This window comes from Piliocolobus tephrosceles, chromosome 7 (genome assembly GCF_002776525.5).
Source record: "Piliocolobus tephrosceles isolate RC106 chromosome 7, ASM277652v3, whole genome shotgun sequence".
Lineage (NCBI taxonomy): Eukaryota > Metazoa > Chordata > Mammalia > Primates > Cercopithecidae > Piliocolobus > Piliocolobus tephrosceles.
In genome coordinates, this window is record NC_045440.1 from 71,347,011 (window position 1) to 71,371,476 (window position 24,466).

The 24,466-nt window shown below is 36.2% G+C and overlaps 1 protein-coding gene across 9 annotated transcripts in view; it reads right to left on the reverse strand.

The window, feature by feature from the left end:
* Positions 1–24,466, reverse strand: part of NCOA2 (nuclear receptor coactivator 2) — a 298,233-nt gene that overhangs the window by 238,150 nt on the left and 35,617 nt on the right. The window contains exon 1 of one of the 9 annotated variants that reach the window (XM_023184077.2): positions 20,122–20,140. The exons of the other annotated variants lie outside the window; for them this stretch is intronic. The gene's annotated coding sequence lies outside the window, so the exon portion shown is untranslated. Of the gene's footprint in view, positions 1–20,121; positions 20,141–24,466 lie in introns of those variants that run through there. 9 annotated transcript variants of the gene reach the window in all.

Below are 24,466 nucleotides of genomic sequence, written 5' to 3' on the forward strand. Positions count from 1 at the left end.
TATAATGTCTCTGGTCTCACTTCAAGCAGAAGCCTTATTATGCCGTAAGATAGCACCTGTTAGAAAAGTAACACAAAACACTCCAAGAACATGACTTGTACACATGCAGCTACATCTCTAAAATAGATAAACTTACTGGACTTCTGTATTGTTAATTTGCATTGGAGTAGTTAAACTTCTTAAGAAGAGCATATAGGAAATTTCACTGAAGGAAATGAGAAACAACTGTAATCATTTTAATTATTTTCCATCAATATTTCTTGTCCATGCTCATTTACTAAAGCAATAAAAAGGAAAGAGCTGAATAAAAAATAGTTCCTACCTCCCAGGGCCTTATAATCTGAAATATTAAGCAAGTACACAATTGGCTACAATACAAAGTGAGGTAGGTGCCCTAAATAGAATACTTTTGTGGGTTATAAAGCCTAGCAAATAATCTAAGAGATTACCCTTGACAAGCTTCCTTTCAACAGGCAGAGATAAGGGAAATGGCATTACCTGAAGAGCAAACAGTTGAGCAGAAACTTTAATAGAGATAAAACACTTACGCTAGAATACAGGTGCCAGTAAGGTAGTAAGGGAAAGACAAGTCAAGATGGGTATATTTGGGCATTATTATGGAAGACTTGGGAAAGCTAAAGAGTCTGTTCTTATTTTAGTAGCTGTGAGGAGAACTACATAATTTGGGGCTAAAGAGTGGTACAAAATTACTGTATTCAGCAAATTTAATCTCACTTCAGTGTAACAGATGAACTAGATTCAATCAGACAAGGAGGTGTTACAGTACTCCAGGTACAAAGCAGTGGGGTCTGAATAAAGGTGATGGCTGAAGGGATGAAAAGGGAGGTCATATATACATATGGGGAGGTTGTAGTGGTAGAATGTACAGCTTTGCAGATGAGCACAAGTAAGATCAGAGAGAAGAGTCTCAGAATGACTGACATTTTGAGCCTGGGTGAGTGGCAGTGCCAATTAATAGAAACCAGGAAATCTGGAGAAAGAACTGGTTTGGGTGGAAGGAAGTAAGGAGTTTCACTTTGGTTGTGCTGCACTGAAGGCGGAAGCAAGAAGATACCCAGGGAGAAACATCAAGCCAGCAGTTAAAGCTCAGAAGAAAGGTCAGGTTAAGGTTATAAATTTGGGAGCTATCTAAATAAGAGAAGGCAAAGCTTGGATTGCATAAGATCACTAAATAAAAAGGGCATACTGGCATAGAAGAGAGGACAAAATTTGAAAATGTGGGCGGCATGGCGGTGGGGGATGGGAGGGAAAGGGGAAGGAAAGTTAGCAATGGACACAGAGAAGAATGGCCAGAAACAGAAGAATTAAAGTCAAGGTTATTCCATTCATTGGAAGTTCACTGGAGCCTGTGATGTGTGAGTATTATATCTGAGGTAAAATGATGAGTAACAGTATAGTCCCTACTATTAAAATGTGATGTCAAGAAAATCAAGCAAAAAAACCCAAAAACATACACACATGAAAAATGACATAATTACAGCCATAGATACAGAGCTGTCACAATAAAAAAGAATATTATGAATAACTTTATGCCAATATTTGAAAATTTATATATGGGTAATATTCTAGAGAAACAGGAGAAACAGACATTATCAAATTTACATATGGGTAATATTCTAAAGAAATGTATGTCACCAAAATTATCTCAAGTTAAATTTTAAAAATCCTATGAATTTTTACCTGAGATCCCCTAATAAATAAAGCCAAACTGTATAATCACGTCAACAGATGCAAACTAGAGAAGAAAAAAACTATTAGCAAACTCCATATAGAAGGAAGCTTCTTCCTTCACCTGATAAAAAGTATTGATAACCCCACTATACATTTTGAGTGGTCTCCAGTCACAACCAACTATACTTCCCTAGTTTGAACTCCTAAGCTTTCCATAAATCCTAGATTCTGACACTAAATGAAGATCTTCATGTCATTTTTCAAATAGGAAAAAATACATTCTAAATATCTCAGATTTTCTTTAGTATTCTATTATGTATGTATCATCTGTGAATCTAATTTTCATAAAAAAAATTTGTTCAGTCTATCTCCCATCTTGTGGTACTAATTTCCACTAACTTACTCTCTAAATAGATAATCAAGATATTTATCTTAAACTGACTTTTATTAAATTCCTAGAAGCACTTGTACTCTGCCCACAATTCCAGCATGATGGAATTTGAGGAATTCATCCAAGGTCCCATTTTAGAACCTCAATTACATCTTCCTCCTCCGCTTCCTCCTCAGTATTAAAAGCCCCAAGGAATAAGTATTTGTTAGTATACTGTTACATAGCCAGACACTTCATTATTTTTATTTAACAGAACATACAGTATTTATCTTGGGTGTGTATAAGGTATGATTTTGAATAATGGCAAGATAACTTACTGTTCCCATACTCTCAAAAAATGTCTAGCACACTGTGGATCTTCTTAGCACAGTATCTATAATCATCTATTATAGCTTACAGATTCTTTTCCTGACTTAAACTAAATTCAAGACTCCTCGGTTAATAATTATAATTCATGTGATTTTTTTTTCCCCAAATATACTACTGAAAACTATCTCACATGAGTTCACTCAGTTTTTTGCTCACTCATTATCTGAAGCGAGGTTTTTTCCTGGGATATTTCACTATCCAAAAGAGCTGAAAATTGACTACAGACACCTTCTTTTACACCATTTATTAAAATGTGAAATGAGATTGGTCCCAACTTGGGGACCCACATAATACACTTTTTCCTCTAAAGAGTGACAGTTCAGAACTGATGTTTACTTAACAATATCAATGTGATTCTATGAATAAACATTTCTCCTCCATCCTATGGTAACACAAAAGATTTTATTCCTTTCAGATTAGGACTTTGAAAGACTTTATAAAGCTTATATAAATTATTTTCACTGTTTCTCTTCAACATACTCCATAATCCCCTCAATAACTCCAGTATACCAATCATTTAGGTTTTTGGTTTACAAAACCAAATTCAGTAATTTGTTTTATTCTAAACTCCTGAGTGTTAAAAATACAGCAAGACAAGCTGACCCATGGTTATCTGTAAGTCCTCTACAAACTTTCTTATAATGGGACATTGTCTTAGTTCATTTTGTGTTGCTATAACAAAATACCACAGACTGGGTAATTTATGAAGCAATTTATTTTTCACAATTCTGGAAGCAGGGAAATCCAATATCAAGATGCTTGGCAACTGATGATGGCCTCTGTGCTGTATGACCCCATGGCGGCAGGTGGAAGGACAAGAGAGCATGAGAGAGCAAGAGACAGCTAAACTCACTTTTATAACAACCCATTGTTGCAATAACAAACCCACTTCCACAATAATGACATTAATCCAGTCATGAGGGCAGAGCCCTCATGGCTTAATCACCTCTTCATGATCCCTCTTAATACTGTCACAATGGCAATTAAATTTCAACATGAGTTTTAGAGAGGACACTGAAACCACGGTAAACATATACCGACAACCCACCTTTATATGAACATGATTGATATAAAGAGCAACAGGTTATACATTTTAGCCAACAACTCCATAACTCTACCTATTAATTCTCTGAAAACTCTTGAGTGAACACCATTTTATCAACTAATTGTACTTGTTTGCTAATTAAAACAAGGATATTCTCTTCTTTAAAGTTTTGTCTGCTTCTAATACTAAAAGAAAATTTATATAAAGATTCCATCTAAACATACCCCTATTTTTTCATCCCTGAGTATATAATTGACACATGAGTATCAACCAATTTCAATAATTACTAATGAATCTTTATCTAGGTTTCTTGACTTGAGAGCATTTATTTGGGTTCACTTTTTCTTTTTTTTTTTTTTTTAAAGACAGTCTTGCTCTGTCACCCAGGCTGAAGTGCAATGACAAGATCATAGCTCACTGCAAGATTGAATTCCTAGGCTCCAGCAATCCCTCGACCTCAGCCTCCAGAGTAGCTAGGACTATAGGCACACACCACCACCCCCAGCTAATTTTTTTTTAAGTAGAGATGAAGTCTTGCTATTTTGTCCAGGCTGTTCTCGAACTCCTGGCTCAAGCCTCATCCTCCCAAGGTGTTAGGACTACAGGTGTGAGCCACCACACCCAGTATGGGTTCACTTTTAATCTTTTCAAGTAACTAACTCTGGTTTTGGCTCACTTAATTTCTAGTTTGTATCTTGCATATTACGCTAACTGGGCAATTTTTGTTTTTAAAGGAAGCAATCTTCTACAATTACGCCTTTTTTCAATTTTTCAAAAGATCACAAGGAATTTCTACTCATGCATGTGATTTAATTACTCTTACACTTCATATTTTTTCCTGGATACTCAAAACAGTGTTTTAAAATATATACTAGTATTCAATTATGTTTTATACCCTTTTAATTAATTGAATGTTTATTAAGCATCTACTATGTTCCAGGCAAAGTATTAGGTGTTTAGAATTGATCCCTCTCTCTATCATTAGGTAAGTGCTATTATTTAGTCCTTTTTAAATGAAGAATTTGCGCTCAGAGTGCTGAAAAAAATTGCTCAATGTTCAAAAGTTTATATGGGTAAAGAGACAAAATTAGAATGCAGGTCTTTCTCACTCTAAAAATCAGGCTCTTCCATCATGCATACTGATATTAAAGCTAAGTCCCCACAGACCAAGAAGGTCACAGGCATGTAACAAGATAATTCCAGCACAACATGTAAAGTTCTACCCATTTTCCTAATGCCATTTTGTGTTAGAAAACTTTTCTGAAATTACTTGTGCATTTTTTCCTATATAAGTTTAAATTAAATTTAGTACAGTTAAACATTCATTGACTACCTACTATCTTGAATGTTCTATGAGCTGTGCTAAGTGCTCATAGTAAACACCATGTAGTTAAGAAATACATTTCACACCATGAACCAATACATACAACAACTGCAACAAAAAAGTAATTACTGTTACTGCATGTAACATACTGTCATCTTTTCTATTCTCTTCTATTACAGTTTTCTTAATGCTGGTCATGATCCACTAAATTAATTTTACAACCCACTTACAGGTCACACTCCCCAATTTGACAAACATTGTCCTAAATCAAACAGGTTAACCAACTGAAATCTTGACTTTGCTTCTGATTCAATCTAGTCATCCTGGCAGCAGATAACACCCGTAAGAGCTTATTCTGCTACTATCTTAGTAGTAGCATAACAGATACAGTGCCTCAAACCACCCTACGCTTTAGTACATTCTCATATTTAATGCTGAATTGTGAGAGCTTCAAACTTTTCCTAATTTGAAAATATTAGGTTGTTAGAGCCAAACTATTAACGCAAACTCAAGTTTTACTTTAAAAACATTTCTTTTTTGGCCGGGCGCGGTGGCTCAAGCCTGTAATCCCAGCACTTTGGGAGGCCGAGACGGGCGGATCACGAGGTCAGGAGATCGAGACCATCCTGGCTAACACGGTGAAACCCCGTCTCTACTAAAAAATACAAAAAACTAGCCGGGCGAGGTGTCAGGCGCCTGTAGTCCCAGCTACTTGGGAGGCTGAGGCAGGAGAATGGCGTAAACCCGGGAGGCGGAGCTTGCAGTGAGCCGAGATCCGGCCACTGCACTCCAGCCTGGGCGACAGAGCGAGACTCCGTCTCAAAATAACTATTGCAATCTAGCTTAAAGTCATAGCACAGTGACAGTCTATCACCATTAAAGGAACCTCTTTAGGAAAACCAACTACCTTAAGATATTTGAAGAAACTTAAACTATCCTTAAACATTTGTTTGTTTTTGTTTTTTTGAGACAGGGTCTCCCTCTGTCACCCAGGCTGACGTGCAGTGGCACAATCACCGCTCAATGAAGCCTCAACTTCCCAGGTTCAAATGATCTTCCCACCTCAGCCTCCCAAAGCGTTGGGATTAAAGGCGTGTGCCACCATGCCTGGCCAAACATTATGTTTGTAAGCTAACTTTTTATTTAAAAAAAAAAAAAAAAGTTTTTATCTGGTAAATCTTTTTTAGCGTACTCGATGGAAAGACAGAAGAGACTTTAGAAATCAAAATGACCATATAAACTCATTTCAAAAATGAAAAAAACTAAAGGTTTAGAAAGTTAAGTGATTTGGTCAAAGTCATACACATCTTTAACGGTAAAACTTGGACTAGAACCCTGTTACTTATCTGTCAGTTCAATCTCTTTCCACTACATGACACATCGTCCATACCTTCCAAATATCAATACCAGTAATACCAACGGCCAACCCTGATATCTCCCATATCTAAATTCTAAGATAATTATGGTTTGGCCTATACGATTTAAGTACACTTGATTATGTAAGCTTGCGCAGTGTCCTAGAATTGTTTCCTGTATATACATTTTAACTCCCCATTAAGACCTTTAGATATGTCTTATAAATACACTGACCCTTATAAACTGCTAAATATGGTAATATAATTTATCCAATAAAACTACTTGAAAATCAGTTCCATTCTTAATCTCCTTAATTGCATGAGATGAATGCCAAAACCTTAGCTCTGGAATCCATCGGAGTTGTTGTAACTATCAAATGAAACTATTTCTCCTTTAAAAAAAGGAACTGCTCTCTATTTGCACAATCTACCTTCTCCCAAGGGTATGACCAAGAAGGTTTCAGTTGTAATTCCAAACCTATTACAGAGCATCACCAATAATATGAAAACCTATGTCATTCTTATCTTTTCTTATATCGTTATGGCATTGTTTGAACTGTATTTATAAAAGTGGTTTAAATGGTTATTTTTAAAAATCACCACTATGTAACCATGTGATCTTTTAAAATACTAAATCATAAATCTGACTGAATTTTATCACTATTTATTTTGATGTTTTGTTGATGTGGCTTAAGTTATCTCAAAGGAAAAATTCATATTCAACTACAAATAAATGAAAAGTCTGCACCTTCTCACACAGATTTCCCCGAAGATAGTTCTAAGGTAGAATTCAGGAGTATGCATTCTTCTACTTTAAGGCAGCAGCAAACATTCTCTAGAAAACATATGCTTTGAAAATATGCTTTCTTAGCACAGAATAACTATTCTATAATCTGAAACTCATATGAAAATGTGAAACATAGTCCTAACCCAATGGGCCAGGAACTAGAGACACCTGGCCTTCATCTCTGAAGGAATTTAAGAATACGTTTCTAATCTCCAAGTCTCTTGACAATGGTATCTACTGGGAAAATACTCATATCTCTTAGATGAACTAATATTAAGAGTTTAATATTAATGATACTTAAAACAAGCATCTACTTAATGCTAAGGAATTCTATGAAAAATATGTTTGCAAAATAACAATTTTGAAAAAAACAGCAGAACTTTACTTAAGCAAGAATGGGAAAAGACATTTATTCTTATAGGGCATAGACTGCATAGACTGCGAAAAAGCTGATAGTTTATTATTCTCTGAGATGTGAATAGTACCAATATAATGAACTTATTTATGGGAAAAATTAAGACTATCGAAGCCTACTGTAATTAAAGGTGGTTTGGCACAGATGTTGGTCCTCGAAAGTTTGCTCTATCAGCTGTCTAATCCACTTTGACACTGCAGTAATTAGCACACTCTGTACAATATTTTAAACGCAAATTCAACCAAACCAAGCTATATATGGCGAAATGAAAGCTGATCAAGTTATCAAATGTAGTTCTATCTCTCTTACTATGTTGACCATATGGCACATGGCCAGATCAGCCATGCTCATGTATGAAGAACACAGAAGTATATTCAAAACCAGAAGACCGTGCTGACCTAAGCTAATAAAAACACACAAACACCCACCTAAAGGGGAACAGATTCTGACTCCGAAACAAAGGAAACAAAGTTAAGAGTCCTTCAAGCCAGAATATCTCCCAAACACCTTCTAAGAAAGATTTCCACTCTTTACTTTGATACTGAGCCTACATGTGCCAGACACTATTCTAGGCACTGAGGATACAGTGTGATCAATAAAATGAGAAGGGTGAAAACTATCCTCATGGAACCTGTATTCTCTTAGACAAGCTTGTCCAGCCCATGGCCCAGGATGGCTTTGAATGTAGCCCAACACAAACTCATAAACTTTCTTCAAATGTCATGAGATTTTTTTGCTGTTTTTCTTTTCTTCTTCTTCTTTTTTTTTTTTTTTTTCCTCATCGGCTATCGTGTTAGCACAGTTTATGTGTGGCCCAAGACAATTCTTCTTTCAATGTGGCCCAGGGAAGCCAAAAGATTGGACACCCCTGCTCTAAGAGATGCAAATAGTTTCCTGTTACCTACAAATTCCAAAATACTACCTAAAGCCCTCAGCTAAGAAAGCTTTTAAGGCCATGTCCAAATTTCAAAAGAAAAGTTAAAATTCATTAGTATATCTGTTATGGACATGCTGCACAGCTAAAGACAGAATAGGAACTTAAATTTGCCATCCTCATTCTAGGAAATCATTTTTTCATACTTCTACTTATATATTACATAAAACTTAATCTAATAAAGTTGGAGACTAAATGGTTATCTCCAGTAGAAGTAGAGGGATACTACATTTAAATGGAACTATTGTCTATACAAGGGCTACACAAGTATTTTCATACTTCTCCGATTAAACATGCAATTATAATAATAATTTTTACCTGCCATCTTAGAATTTAGAAGGACTATGGGGAGATGATTTTACAATCCATATCTCCCTTATAAAAAGTTGATCACAACCAGGTTCAGCGGCTCATGCCCATAATCCCAACACTAGGAAGCCGAGGCAGGCATATGGCCTGAGTCCAGGAGTTCAAGACCAGCCTGGGCAACATTGTGAGACCCAATGTCTGTAAATGATACAAAAAAAAAAAAGAGTTGATTGCTTTTTTCTTCCCAATAAATATCCCTGCAGCAAAAACAAGTAAAATCACTCCACTAGTCATTCTACAGCAGGACAGGCACATAGCTCTAAGAGCCGTATTCCTAAGGAATCATGAATTATGATAAATTGTTATAGAAACTATTGAACCAACGATTTTAAAAAAGGACAAGTGGAGAATAAAGGCTAGAAAGTTTCAAACACTACATATTTTAATTCTAAAGGTGTGTTTAATAGTTACAAATAAATCTTTTTTCCTAAAAAGCAAGCAGATCACAAATTCCTGATATTCCTGATTAACCCTTTAAAACTAGTAAACATCCCTAAAAGCAGAATGCTTTTCCTATTAGTTGACTGCTACCCAGACTGATGACATAAAAACCACAGCAGAGGAGAAGTAACTTCACCTTACAACACTGCCATAATGCTTTGACAGTATGTACACTGCCATAATGCTTTACCTCAAAAGGTATTTTCACATTCATTCTGTCATTTAGCTACCAAAATATTTGATGGCATGACTAAAAAGACTAGTTGTTTTTACATAACAGGGAACATCATTAATCTAGATTAAAGTCATCTTTTCTTGGCCTTCTCCCTGCATTTCGTGTCTCATAATCTGTTTCCTGTTAGAGTTATTATATATGGTTATTTTCCCTAATATAGTTCTTTGAGGGTAGCTTCTATGTTTGATAAATCTTTGTTTCCTCCAGTACCCATACATGAAGGTAGCAGTTTAACAAATGCTTGCTCAATGGGAATTCCCTCTGCTTGAAACATACTCCTCCCACATTATTTTAGCTATCAAATTCTAGTCTTCAAAATTTATTTGAAATGTCCCCCTCTACCAGGGTGCAAAAGCAACACACAAAAACCAGTTGTGTCTCTATATGCCAGCAATGAACAATACAAAAAAAATTAAGAAAACAATTCCATTTACCATAGCATCCAAAAGAATAAAATACACCTAGGAATCAATTTAGCCAAAGAAGCAAAAGATTTTTTTTTCTTTTCTTTTCTTTTTTTTTTTTTTTATTTTTTTTTTTCTTTTTTTTTTTTTTTTTTATTATACTTTAAGTTCTAGGGTACATGTGCATAACGCATAACGTGCAGGTTACATATGTATACATGTGCCATGTTGGTGTGCTGCACCCATCAACTCGTCAGCACCCATCAATTCATCATTTATATCAGGTATAACTCCCCAATGCAATCCCTCCCCCCTCCCCCCTCCCCATGATAGGCCCCATTGTGTGATGTTCCCCTTCCCGAGTCCAAGTGAGCTCATTGTTCAGTTCCCACCTATGAGTGAGAACATGCGGTGTTTGGTTTTCTCTTCTTGTGATAATTTGCTAAGAATGATGGTTTCCAGCTGCATCCATGTCTCTACAAAGGACGCAAACTCATCCTTTTTTATGGCTGCATAGTATTCCATGGTGTATATGTGCCACATTTTCTTAATCCAGTCTGTCACTGATGGACATTTGGGTTGATTCCAAGTCTTTGCTATTGTGAATAGTGCCGCAATAAACATACGTGTGCATGTGTCTTTGTAGTAGCATAATTTATAATCCTTTGGGTATATACCCAGTAGTGGGATGGCTGGGTCATATGGTACATCTAGTTCTAGATCCTTGAGGAATCGCCATACTGTTTTCCATAATGGTTTCTTTTCTTTTTTTAACACTGAAAACTACAAAACACGGCTGGCCAGAGTGCAGTGGTGTTTACAACTAACTGATCACAACCATTTACAGATTTATTTGTTTCTTCTCCACTCTCACTGCTTTACTTGACTAGTCTTAAAAAGGGATCACACCTGTAATCCGAGCACTTTGGGAGGCCAAGGCGAGTGGATCACCAGAAGTCAGGAGTTCAACACCAGCCTGGGCAACATGGTGAAATCCCATCTCTACTAAAAATACAAAAATTAGCTGGGCATGGTAGCGTCCACCAGTGATCCCAGCTACTCAGGAGCCTGAGGCAGGAGAATCGCATGCACCTGGGAGGCGGAGGTTGCAGTGAGCCGAGATCATGCCACTGCACTCCAGCCTGGGTGACAGAGCGAGACTCATTCTCAAAAAAACAAAACACAACAGAACAACAACAACAAAACCTTACAAAACACTCCTAAAGGAATTAAAGACTTAAATAAATGGGAAATTATCCTCTGTTCATGCATTAGAAGACTTAATAAATACTGTTAAGATGGTAATAATACCCAAAGTGATCTAAAGATTAGATGCAAATCTTATCAAAATTTCAATGACCTTTTTAATAGAAATGGAGAGCCAACCAATCCTCAAATTCATATGAAAATATAAGAGGCCCTGAATAGCCAAAACAATATTGAAAAAGAAGAACAAAGTTGAAGGACTCACATTTCTTGCTTTCAAAATCTACTACAAAGCTATCATAATAAAAACAGTGTGGTACTGGCATAAGGACACATATAAAAATCAGTGGAATTTAATGCAGAGTCCAGAAATACATACCTATGGCAAACTAATTTTCAACAATGATGTCAAGGGCATTCGGTGGGGCAACAATGGTCTATTCAACATGTGATGCTGGGACAACAGGATATCCACATGCAAAAAAATGAAATTGAACCCCCACCTCATTCCATATATAACAAATTAATTTAAAATAGCTAAACCACCAAAATGTAAAAACTAAAACCATAAAATTCTCAGAAGAAAACACAGCAGGCCAAATCTTTATAACCCTGACTTGGCACTGAAAGCAAAAGCAAACGAAAATGGATAAATCGAGCTTTATCAAAATTTAAAGTATGTGTGCCTCAAGGGACATTATGAAGAAAATGAAAAGACGACATATAGCATTGGAGAAAAAATATATGTATATCATAGTTGATAAGGGTCTAGTATCTAAAATAAAGAACTACTGCAACTCAGCAACATAAATAGAAACCGATTAAAAAATGAGTAAAGGACTTGAACAGACATTTCTCTAGAGGACATACAAATAGCCAATAAGCCCATGAAAGATGTCAACATCATTGGTCACTAGGGAAATTTAAATCAAAACTGCAATGAGATAACCACTTTACACTTCCTAGGATGGCTATATTACAATTTTTGAAAAAAAATTGCTAATAACAACTGTTGGTGAGGATGTAGAGAAATTAGAAAACTCATACACTGCTGAATATAAAATGGTGCAGCCGCTGTGGGAAACAGTGTGGCATTTCCTCAAGAAGTTAAACACAGAATTACCATATAACCCAGCAATTCCACTCCTAGGTATAAACCCAAAACTGTAGATAGATAGTCAAACAAATACATGTACACACGCTGATAGCTGTTCAAAAGAGCCAAAAGGTAGCAACAACCCAAATGTCTATCAGTGAATGAACAGGTAAGCAAACTGTGGTATATCCATATAATGGAATATTATTCAGACATAGAAAGGAATAAAGAACTGATATATGCTACAACATAAACGCACCTAGAAAATTTGTGCTAAGAAAAAGAAACAAGGTACAATAGAATATGATACTATTTATATGAAATATCCAGAATAGGTAAATTCATAGACAACATGCAGATTAGTGGTAGCCAGGGACTCTTGAAGGGAAAATTATAAAGAAAAACTGCTAAATGGATACTAGGTTTCCTTTTGCCATAATAAAATGTTTAGGAACTAGAGAGAGGTGGTGGTTACAAAATATTATGCATGTACTAAATTCCTATGAATTGTTTGCTTTATATTCTATGTTATTTAATTCTATATTATTAACTCAACTTCACCTCAATTTTTTAAATATCCTCTTTGTCTTAGACTCCTTAATAGAGATTTATACCCTCCTGTACTGGCCTGTAAAAGGACAAATTCTTTTCTCCTAATCAATACTGAGGTAATCACTCTACATTTTACTTGCATTTCAAATATATACACCCTGCCCTAAAATTTTACTTTGAAGGTAGATCATTGCATCTTGCCTAATTCTGCAGTGCCTATCTCTCCCAGTTCCATCTTCAATTATTTCTCTGTCTCTTCCTAGGCTCTAAGTTTTGCTGCAATCCCTTAGGAAAGAGAAACAGACACAAAAACTTTGACACAAGTATTCTGAAGTTATCGCTACTCCGAATTAACTATAACAAATGCAGTATTTTTTATTTATAGAAGCCCATACTAATTAAGCTAATTTATAAGTAATCAAGCAAATTTTAGTACATTTTAAATGCCTCCAAAATCAAATCAGGATCAATGAGCAAATCAAAGAGCCTAACATAAAACTGTAGTAAACAGCAAGAAAACCGTTGATTTGCCCCTTTTAGCCATATGTTTAGTTTTCAGACAAGCTAGTCATTATCTGAGAATTTAGCACATATTTTTCTGGAACATTTTAATGAAAATTCACTATTTATACCTTCATCACCTTTCAAGTTAGTGAAGTCCCAAGACAAAACAACACATAAATTAAATGCTGTTCTGCAAGTCTTAACTATGAATTTAATTAGCAGTACAAACAGAACTCTTATACTTAAAGGGCAGTTAATTACAGTACAGGAGATTTTAAAAGAGGTCACTGGAGGATTTTATGTTCATGGTTATTTCATCCCACCAAGAGAGTTTCTTGCAATACACCTGTTTAAAAGCCAGAGTTATCACAAAACCATTCATTTCCACATAAACAGAAGACTATGATATATCTGTCATTTCAAATGTTATTTGTAGGCCGGGTGCGGTGGTTCATGCTTGTCATCCCAGCACTTTGGGAGGCTGAGGTGGGCAGATCACCTGAGGTCAGAAGTTAGAGACCAGCCTGGCCAACATGATGAAACCACGTCTGTACTAAAAATACAAAAATTACCCAGGCGTGGTGGCCAATGCCTGTAATCCCAGCTACTCGGGAGGCTGAGGCAGGAGAATCGCTTGAATCTGGGAGGAGGTGGTTACAGTGGGCCAAGATCATGCCACTGCACTCCAGCCTGGGTGACAGAGTGAGCAGAAACTCCACATCTCCAAAAAAAAAAAATGTTATTTGTAAAATACTGATCTCATTGTGGCCTCTGGTCAAACACACTGCTTAACGGCAAAAGCTGTTTTTTTAAAAGGCCAAATCAAAAATCAAATTTAAAAATTAAGATAAAATTAAAATTCTGTGCCCATATCCACCATTGCTAATAACTTTGCATTGTTAAATAAAATGACCCTGATCTTAATCTCTCATCATTTTATAACACTAGCTTATTCAAAACAAAATTGTCTCTACAGAGCAAACATTTACAACAAAAATTTTAGCTTTATGAAAAAGATTGAGGGCTCGGCGCAGTGACTCTTACCTGTAATCCCAGCACTTTGGGTGGCAAAGGTGAGCAGATTACTGGAGATCAGAAATTTGACAACAGCCTGACCAACACGGTGAAACCCCGACTCTACTAAAAATACAAAAAATTAGCCAGGCGTGATTGTGGGTTCCTGTAATCCCAGCTACGCCTCCCGGGAGGCTGAGGCAGGAGAATCACTCGAACCCAGGAGGCTCACTTCAGTGGGCTGAGATCATGCCACTGCACTCCAGTCTGAGTGACAAGAACAAAATTTCATCTCAAAAAAAAAAAAAAAAGATTGAATGAAAAAAATACATGTATGAAATATTAATTCATTTTAGATGTTTACATATTCTAACTCTTTAATATGAGTGAAAATGAGGACATTGACATATATTATCTCCTACCATTATTCAAAAGGAGTATGTTGTCTTCAGCTTTCCCTAAAAATCTATTTTTACAGAACTTAGAACCAACCTGTTCCATTAATAGAGAAATCTGAAATAATCCAATTATATGTAAACACATTTCTAAATGTCCAAAATGGAATGCCAATACTTATGATGTCCAATCATTTATCTAAATGGGCTAATATTTTAAGTCTATTCAGAGACAGTTTAACAGTGAAGTAGGGGTTAACTGTAATCAGAAACCTAGTACTCCTTAGGAAGGATCAAGAGGAAATGGTAACTTTTGGAAAATCCCAAATATTTTAAACACAGGAACATATCTAGTTTTGACAAGCCGTATGGCCGTGGTATAAATGCTTCCATCTTCAGTAGCTGTTAAAACAAGCAGTCCTTTACAATTTTGACAGAGAACAGAATTCATTTCCTCTTTACAGCTGCATTGTTTCAAAGTCCGTTAAACATCGATGTGACAAGATTGATTTTTTGGGGCATAGATATTTACTGTATTGCACTAAAGGACCTAATTTTAAAATAAATAAGGAAAATATGTGTTTATGTGAGCAAAGGGGAGAATATGGAAAGGCAAAGTCAAACAATAGAGGGAAAACAAGAAAAAAGGATAATAAAAACCGTATGTCTACATTAATGCATATAGACATATTTAGATGGACTTTTTAAAAACCTTTTTCCATATAGTATAAAATCAGTGCTCAGAACAATTCATCAAAGACTAATTGATAAATGAAAAGACAGGCCAAAAACTGGGAGAAAATACTCACAAATCGCGTATCTGATAAAAGACTTCTGATCAGAAAATATAAGGAACTCTCAAAACTCAATAAAAAAAGGTTTTTTTAATGTGCAAAAGATTTTAGCAGATATACAGATGGCAGATAAGCTCACAAAAGCAAGCTCAATATCATTAGTTATCAAGAAAACAAAACTCACAATTATATATCCCACTATACACCTATCAGAATGGTTAAAAGAAGAAAAAACTTGGCAATATCAAGTGCTGGTGAGGTTACAGAGCGACTGAAATTCTTACACACTGCTGGTGGGAATGCACAATGGCATAGCTACTTTGGAAAACTATCTGGCAGTTTCTTATAGTTTATGTTTAACAAGTTAAGTTTACAAGTAAATAAGCTTGCTGAGTACAGTGGCTCACACCTGAAATCCTAGCACCTTGGGAGGCCAAGGTGGGAGGATTGTTTAAGCCCAGGAATGAGGCCAGCCTGGGCAACATGGCAAAACCCCATCGCTACAAAAGAAACCCACAAAAATTAGTCAGGCGTAGTGATGCATGCTTAGAGTCCCAGCTACTTGGGAGGGCTGAGGTGGGAGCATTACCTGAGCCCGGGGAGGTAGAGGCTGCAGTGAACTGTGATCCTGCCACTGCATTCCAGCTGTGGGCAACAGAGTAAGACTCTGTCTTTTTAAAAAATATATATATAATAATAAAGTAAACAAGTTTAAACTTACCACACAATCTAGTAAGCCCACTCCTAGATATTTACCTATGTGAAATGAAAATTTATATTCATAAATTTGTAGGCAAAAGTTTATAGCAGCTTTATTCATAATTGCTAGAAACTGGAAACAACCCAAACTTCTTTTATATGTGAATAAACTGTGATACAACCACACTATGAAATACTATCAGCAATAAAAAGGAATAAACTACTCATACACCCAATAGCCAGACTCAAAAAACTGTAGGATTGTATTTAATGGCATTTTAGAAAAGGCAAAACTACGGAAAGAGAAAACAGCTCAGTGGTTGCCAGGAACTGAGGGTAGGGTTGGCACTGACCAAAAAGCAGCAGAGTAACATTTCTGACTATATACACTTGTCTACATACATTAGCCAAAACTTACAGAATTACACATTTAAGAAGATGGATTTTACTGTATGTAAATTAATTTTTTTTTAAAAGCCCTCAATTTAAGGTCAAGAAGATGCCGACCATTCTCAAAGAGTGTACGGGAAACAAAACCCCTCTTTATGCTATTATAAAACTGCTATTCCCACAACTTGAATGCTATATGCAACAAAGGTGAGATACAACAATGAAAAAAACCACACAAATAGAGAAGACTCAAAGAATGGCAAAAAAAAAAAAAAATGCTGAAGAGAAAGATTGCTGCTTTATGGGACACAGTCTCCAGTTACAAAGACAACTGAAAGTAGATGTAACCGAAGTCTCTACAACCAGGAAAAATATGGATAGAGGGAGCATTAGCTTAGTTGTTAATCCCAACACCAAAGACAGGGGCTATGGCTTAAAACTTTTGACTTTTGCATTTAGAACTGAAAAAAAAGGAAATGTCATATCTGAAAGCAAAGCTACAACATTCATTCTTCAAATACAGTAAGTGGAAAGTGGAGAAAAGGAAGAAAAGGTGTATGAAAAAGCATAAAAAAAATAATACTTGGGGAAAATGTTTAGTCAACTGTTTCATTTGACGGTAACACCAGCTCTGACTTTTTCAGAAAAATGCAATTTTTTTTTTTTTTTTTTTTGAGACGGAGTCGAGCTCTGTCGCCCAGGCTGGAGTGCAGTGGCCGGATCTCAGCTCACTGCAAGCTCTGCCTCCTGGGTTCACACCATTCTCCTGCCTCAGCCTCCCGAGTAGGTGGGACTACAGGCATCCGCCAGCTCGCCCGGCTAGTTTTTTGTATTTTAGTAGAGACGGGGTTTCACCGTGTTAGCCAGGATGGTCTCGATCTCCTGACCTCATGATCCGCCTGTCTCGGCCTCCCAAAGTGCTCGGATTACAGGCTTGAGCCACCGCGCCCGGCCAAAATGCAATGTTTTTGAAGAGAAAATGTGGCAAACTGAAAACAGTAAGAAACACAGCGTCAAGGAACCTTGCAGAACTAAATCAGATGATGCGTAATGAAGTCCATTAATGGTGAAGTGTAAAAATGCTAATAACTGTTATTATTTTAGTGTACTCTGAGCAATGAAAAATGAACATGAGAATTCTTAAGCTAGTATGGTAATCCCACAGATGATTATGGTCACAGGGCCATAAATGGAAAAGACTCAAAACCAAATGCATCCAACACAGTCTCTCTTGACCACTACATTATTCCATCTCCCAATACTTAAAAAAAAACTAGCAAATTTCAGGAGCAAAGTAATCTATTCAATAACCACCAGATCAGTTCTATAAAGTAAAAAGGTGTTTTTGGGTTTTTTTTCCAGTCTGTGCACATCAGCATAGGAATTCTGTGGTAGGGATTACTATTTCGTGGTTGCAAGTGTTTCTTCAAGTCTACGAGAGTCTTACAATGGCCGAGTGATCTGGTTAAGAAATTTGGAAAAAATATATTCACTTCAATCCAATGAATTCTTATGAAGTGCCAACTCTTTAGAACACATTATGTCTGGGCTCAGTGGCTCATGTCTGTAATCCCAACATTTCGGGAGGCCAAGGAGGGTGCATCACTTGAATTCAGGTGTTTGAGACCAGCCTGGGCACCATGATGAAACCCTATCTCTACAAAAAAACACAAAAATTAGTTGGGCATGTTGGCACACCTGTAGCCTCAGCTACAAGGGAGGTTGAGGTGGGAGAATAGATTAAGCCTGCGAGGTCGAGACTGTAGTGAGCCATGATCACACCACTGCACTCCAGCCTGGGCAACAGAGCGAGACTCTGTCTCAAAAAAAAAAAAAAAAAAAAAAATCCAAACAAACAAACACAACAAAAAAAGGTATGACAACCATAAATAATATGCCCAGAGAAAGAAGTCCTATTCTCATTAAAAACAAGGAATCTACATACAGCCAAAGTTTTCTTCCTTCTCTGATTATCTATGTAGTCTCTAAATCATCTAATTCTGAACCAAATTATACAGCATACTACTCTTTTTCAGCCTAAACTTCAAATAGACCATAGGTATTCTTTCAGGAGAAAATACTCTCATCTCATTCACTTCTAGAATGTTAATGATTAAAGCTCATATTCTCCTATGGTGCCCTTTTCCAATTACAGACATAAATGGTTTATTTTTGTTGTTTTTTTTTGTTTGTTTGTTTTTTGACACAGAGTCTCGCTCTGTCGCCCAGGCTGGAGTGCAGTGGTGTGATCTCGGCTCACTGCAAGCTCCACCTCCCAGGTTCCTGCCATTCTCCTGCCTCAGCCTCCTGAGTAGCTGGGACTACCAGCACCCGCCACCACGCCCAGCTAATTTTTTGTATTTTTAGTAGAGACAGGGTTTCACTGTGTTAGTCAGGATGGTCTCGATCTCCTGACCTCGTGATCTGCTCGCCTCGGCCTCCCCAAGTGCTGGGATTACAGGTGTGAGACACCGCGCCCAACCACAGACATAAATGTTTTTTAAATGCCTTATAAGTGTTCCACACTAGAGACATCAATGTTCTTTCTGCCTATAAAAGCCATTGCTGGTGGCAGAAGAACAGAAAACACTGCTCTACGTTTTCCTTCACAATGAAAAGGGAGAAAAAAGTAAGAGAAAGAAATGAGTAAATATGACAATGAAAGAAGAGGATAAATTTTAAAACACAGAAAGAAGATTATCACCCAGCAAAACCACAGGTGCAAGAAAGCCAGGCCCTTAACAATCACCAGCCCAACAAACACCTTCATTTTAATGATAGAAGGTAGAGACAGTGAGGGAAAATAATGAAATAAGCAAGAGATGAACATAATTATTAAATCTGCACCTCATGCAACTCAGGGAAAAGAGCTTTAAACAAAAGTTAACAAAGCCATGAACATGTGCTTCTCTTACCAGCATCAAACACTGTTCACTGCCTAGCCTCAAAAGCCACAAGACCAATTTCGGGCACCCAAGCCTGAATCTAGGCCAATTCCAAAGATCCCATGAGAGCCCTCCTATGACCACAAGGTTCTTGTGACCACATTCTAGGGGGAAAAGTAGCACCCCAAAAGTGAAGTATGTGGATTTGAGAAAAGGTCACAAATTGGTGAAAGTACGTTCTCAACTGTTAAAAGACGGGGAAAATACACAGAGCACAGGTTCACAAAGCTTTTCTAGCAGGCTCTGTACAGTATCTAACACAAATAGGTATAAATCTAGGAACTAGTAATATAAAGGCTATTAAATGTTTCCATGTGAACTGGCTTTAATATGCCTTAGTCACAACTTGGTAAGACCAAAATATTTTATCTAATACTCAGGGGCTTTGCAGGGGAGAAGAGTTTTTATATATATATTATATATGTGTTTATATATAATATATATTTTAATATGTATCATTTTTAAATATATTTATTTTTAAATATATATTAAATATATTTTAAAATATATATATTTAAATATGTATATCATTTTTTAAATCATTTGTAAACCTCAAATTTACAAATTATATCTTTTGATATAAAAGGTTTTCTTTATTTATTTGGCTTTTTCCCTAAGAATTCAATGGAGAATTATATATCCATTGCCGGCAGAAGTATTTATCTATAATATTAAGAAAACCATTGTATAAAATTAAGCAGCCACTGGCTTTTAAAAAAAAAAAAAAAAAAAAAAAAAGGTTACTTGGAAGCTTGGAGTGCTTACTGAATGCTTACTGTTCTAGAATTCGGATTTTAGGCAAAGATGGGATCTCAGAACTCCAGTAGCCACAGTTCACACACTTTGGCAGCATATCATCCAAACTCTGACCTCGTAGCTCTGAAATAAAACACACCATTTACCCCTAGATGTGCTAAAGGTTCATAAAAGCAGAAGATTCATACAGAATAATAGTGGCCAATGAGGATACTCTCATCATCCACAGCAACCTGTTCCTGACACAGCACAGCAGAAATCTTCTACAGTTCTCCTAAAGGACGATAATAGCAACCCGATCATGTCTGACTTTACATATGACCTTCAAAACACCCTAGCAGGCCTTGGGGGAGGAAAAATTCTTGTTTTAGAAATAAATACGAGTTACTAGTAGCCCAGATTTTCCTTTCAACCATAGCTATCTCCTTTAATACAAACTCCTAAGACCATTCTTCTCATTTCCCTATTCTATAACGCTGACCTTGTTTAAGCTTGCATTTCATGAAAAGACACTGAATACTGTTTTGAAATAAATTCAAAATAACAGCATTTGTGAGATTAACGTGAAAACTTTTGTGCCAATTTCTGAAGCTCTGTGGGAATAACAGTATTAAGTACTATTATTTTTTTCCTTTTTTCCTCAGGAGGTGGACTGCATTTCCAGATACAGTGAAAAGACTACCAACAGAGTAATAGTTACACCAATAACATATATAAATAGGACTGCTGAGAGTATAACATAGATTTTGCAGTTACTGCACAGAGGGACCAATAATCACAGTACTCCAGCTTTTAGTAAAAACCAGTTCACAGGTACAAACAGTTTCAATTTAAATGTTTGATCATCAGTTTCCACGTATTAAGTAGAACTATTCAAAGTGTCTGAAAATTCTCTTAGTAAAACAATTACATATCTAAGTGCTAAGGATTTTTAAAGCTATTCCTTTAAAAAGAATCAAAGTTAAAACCATCACAAAGATCCTACTAAAATAAAAATAACACAGATAAACAGTAAGACTTCTCCAAGCCATACTATGATTTCAAGATACTATTAATCAAAATCAACATTTCTATGACTCAGTATTATCAATTATAGATGATAATCTTTTACAAATTATTTCTAGCCCTAAAATTCTATGACTTAATTATGTGTCTTTTTTAGGTTTCAATATGTGTAAAATACTGTTACATAGAAGTAGACACTGTAGGAATGAATTCAACATAGACTCAGAAGTAGAAGATGCAGGCCTCTGCTCTCAGGAAATTTCCAAATCAAGACTAGGATGTGAGACAAATAATATAAGAGTTCAGAAATCTTAGAAGACAATGCACAGCTTTTATGCCCAAAGCTTCAACAATTTCAAAACCTGACATACAAGTGTGCTGGCTTGGTTTGGAAAGTTAAATGTGGCTTATTCTTCTATGCTGTAAAGCATATATAGGACGTGGACAGAAAGAAAGACAAAGAGTATCACAAGTGCTGCTAGAGACGTCTGGCTGAAGTGCAAGGCCGCATAGGGAAGTACTTGGAGATGGGGCTGTAAAATACACTAGGCCAGGACTTTAACCAAGAGGCAATTTATAAGACATGGAAAAGTTGAGGGAGGAATGAAAGCAGAGTTTTAGAAAACTTAATCTCAAAGGGGAGTAATGGATAGATTATAGATAAGAGACCAAAAAAGCAAAATGGTACACAATTAAATGAGGTAGAGACAGTCATTATTTAGTTTTTCAAGTCAAAATCTGCTACCGAAACCAAAGTAACTGGTTATCTATATCAATGAAATTCTCCAACTCTTCACCTTATTTTTCTTATAAAACAGCTTAAGTATAGGTTAGACTGTTTATTAAAACCTTTCACTGTATTTCTAAAGTGTCACATAACAAACTATATTTATATAAAAATCCACTTTAATTTAGAAAATTAGGACAGTATTACTGGTCCTAAGCCTTTCAAAAGGAAATTAATGCTACTGCACAGTTTCATTAATTCTGTTGGGCCATAAGGGTGCTGTTTGGGTACTGACAGAAACCATTTATTGGTCAATGTAACCCCTCCCAAAACTGCACAACTTATTCCATCACTCCCTGTGGGAAAGTCTGGCTGCTTATGTACTCTGTAATAAATCTATCCTACAAAAACAAAATTAGCATCTCTGATATAATGGCTACTAAAATATTAATAGTTATTAAATGTTTTCCAAAATTAACATTAAAGTCTCAAAAAAAGAAAAAAAAAAGGGATAATTCCATTTCTGTCCCATTAACTACTTCATTATACATTTACCCATTTCTTTAAATTTAACAGGATGCCTAAAATAACAAACTTGAGCAACATTTTACATGCTTTGTGATTTTCTATCCATTATCAAAATGAATAGACTTCACTTGAAACTCAGTTCATTTTACACATTGACGTAGTCTAAAAAATTCCACACAAATTCAATTTTGGTAACTCAAGTAGTTTAAACATACGAAACATTTGGAAGACGTCCATTTAAGGAAGTCTGTAGTACAACTGGTTCTTTTATAAAATTGAGAGACACCAATATAAAGTGAATAAATATCCCTGATTAATCTGGCTTTCTAAGTTTGGATTTTAGATTTTCTTAAAGTGTATTCTTTTTAGATGGTGCTATAATAATTGGCTTATAATGAAATTACTCCCATCATAATAGACCAGAGAAATGTAATATATTGCAACTCAGTTTTCTGATTAGTGAGGCATGGACCCAATTAGCCACAATGAGTTCACTGTGTTTTGCTCCCTGGCAGCATGAGGCAGCTTTAAAGATAGAGCAGAAGGCACACTTTACCATCATCCTTCAATTTAGATCCTACTTCTGCCAATGATTAATTTGAGATATCACCAACCAATCCAAATAGTCAATGTATGTGTTTTGGGGGGCTGACAGGGGATGCTATTACCTACTTCCTAGTAATACTGTCAGGTTTTCACAAGACAACCTGAGTCAAGCTCTGGGCACATAGATTTTTCTATCCCAGGTCCATTATACCTTCTGTGCTTGCCTAAGGAGTAAGACAAGAAGCTACAAACTACTAAAGGCAGAATAGTGCCTCATTAATCTTTTTTTCTTTTTTCAGGATTATAAACTGAGTATTTTATTTTTTGAGACAGGGTTTCATTCTGTCACCCAGGCTGGAGTGCAGTGGTACAGCCTTAACCCTCTGGACTCAAGCAATCCTCCCACCTCAGCCTCTGGAGGAGCTGAGACCACAGGGGTGTGCCACCACAAAGGGCTACTTTTTTCATTTTTTTTTGTATGGGCAAGGTCAGGCCATCTTGCCCAGGCTGGTCTCAAACTCCTAGGCTGAAGCAATCCACCTGCCTCAGCCTCCCAAAGAGCTGCGATTACAGCTGTGACAGCTGTGAACAACCGTGCCCAGTCTTTAAACTGAATATTTAAAAACACACAACGAAAAGGTGAGCGCAATTAAGAGAAAACACACAAATGACGAATATTATGTCAAAAAAATGTCAGGCTTCCTTTCATGGAGCTCTCTAGAAATTATTTCCCACCTATATGAGAAAAGTATATTTTAAATAGTAACAATTATGAAATAAAAACTTATTGTACTTCCATAAGTACATATCCTATGTCAAAACAAAATCTTACTTTTTCTTGACATATTTATTTCCTTTCCATCATGGGTCTGTGGCAGCTAAAAGGACCCAGGCAGTAGGAAAATCAGCACACTGGGTCTTATTTATTTATTCCATGTTCTTCCTAATGCCACCATTTAACTATGACTGTGTCTCAGCCATGACTGCTTCACCTGGATATATTCTAAGAATACTTCATATGCCAAAAGATCAACTCTTCTGGAAAAAAAAAAAATCTAAACTTATGTAAGAAAAATAATGAATTTAAGATGAACACATCTGTTTCTTCCACGTATGTTATTTATTCCTTATTTCGAAAAACAAAAATACTTTTGTGAACAGGTGAGAAAAGGAAAAAAAAGAGAAGGAAAGGAATACCCTAAGGAATAGAAGCTACAATTAGAAGAATGATAGAAAGAATATGCAGGACATTAGTCAAACAATTAAAGAATATTTACCAGGAATAAATGGTGTGTGAATCAACTTCTTAGAATCCTAGACTAGTGATATAAAATTAAAGAAAACGCTAAGTAAACCCACATATCCTTTGTTGTGCTGGGCAGTAATGACACATATGTGTTTAAATTAAGCTACCTTAAAAAACAAAGGTAACCAGTCGGATGCGGTGGCTCACGCCTGTAATCCCAGCACTTTGGGAGGCTGAGGTGGGCAGATCACGAGGTCAGGAGATCGAGACCATCCTGGCTAACATGGTGAAACCCCGTCTCT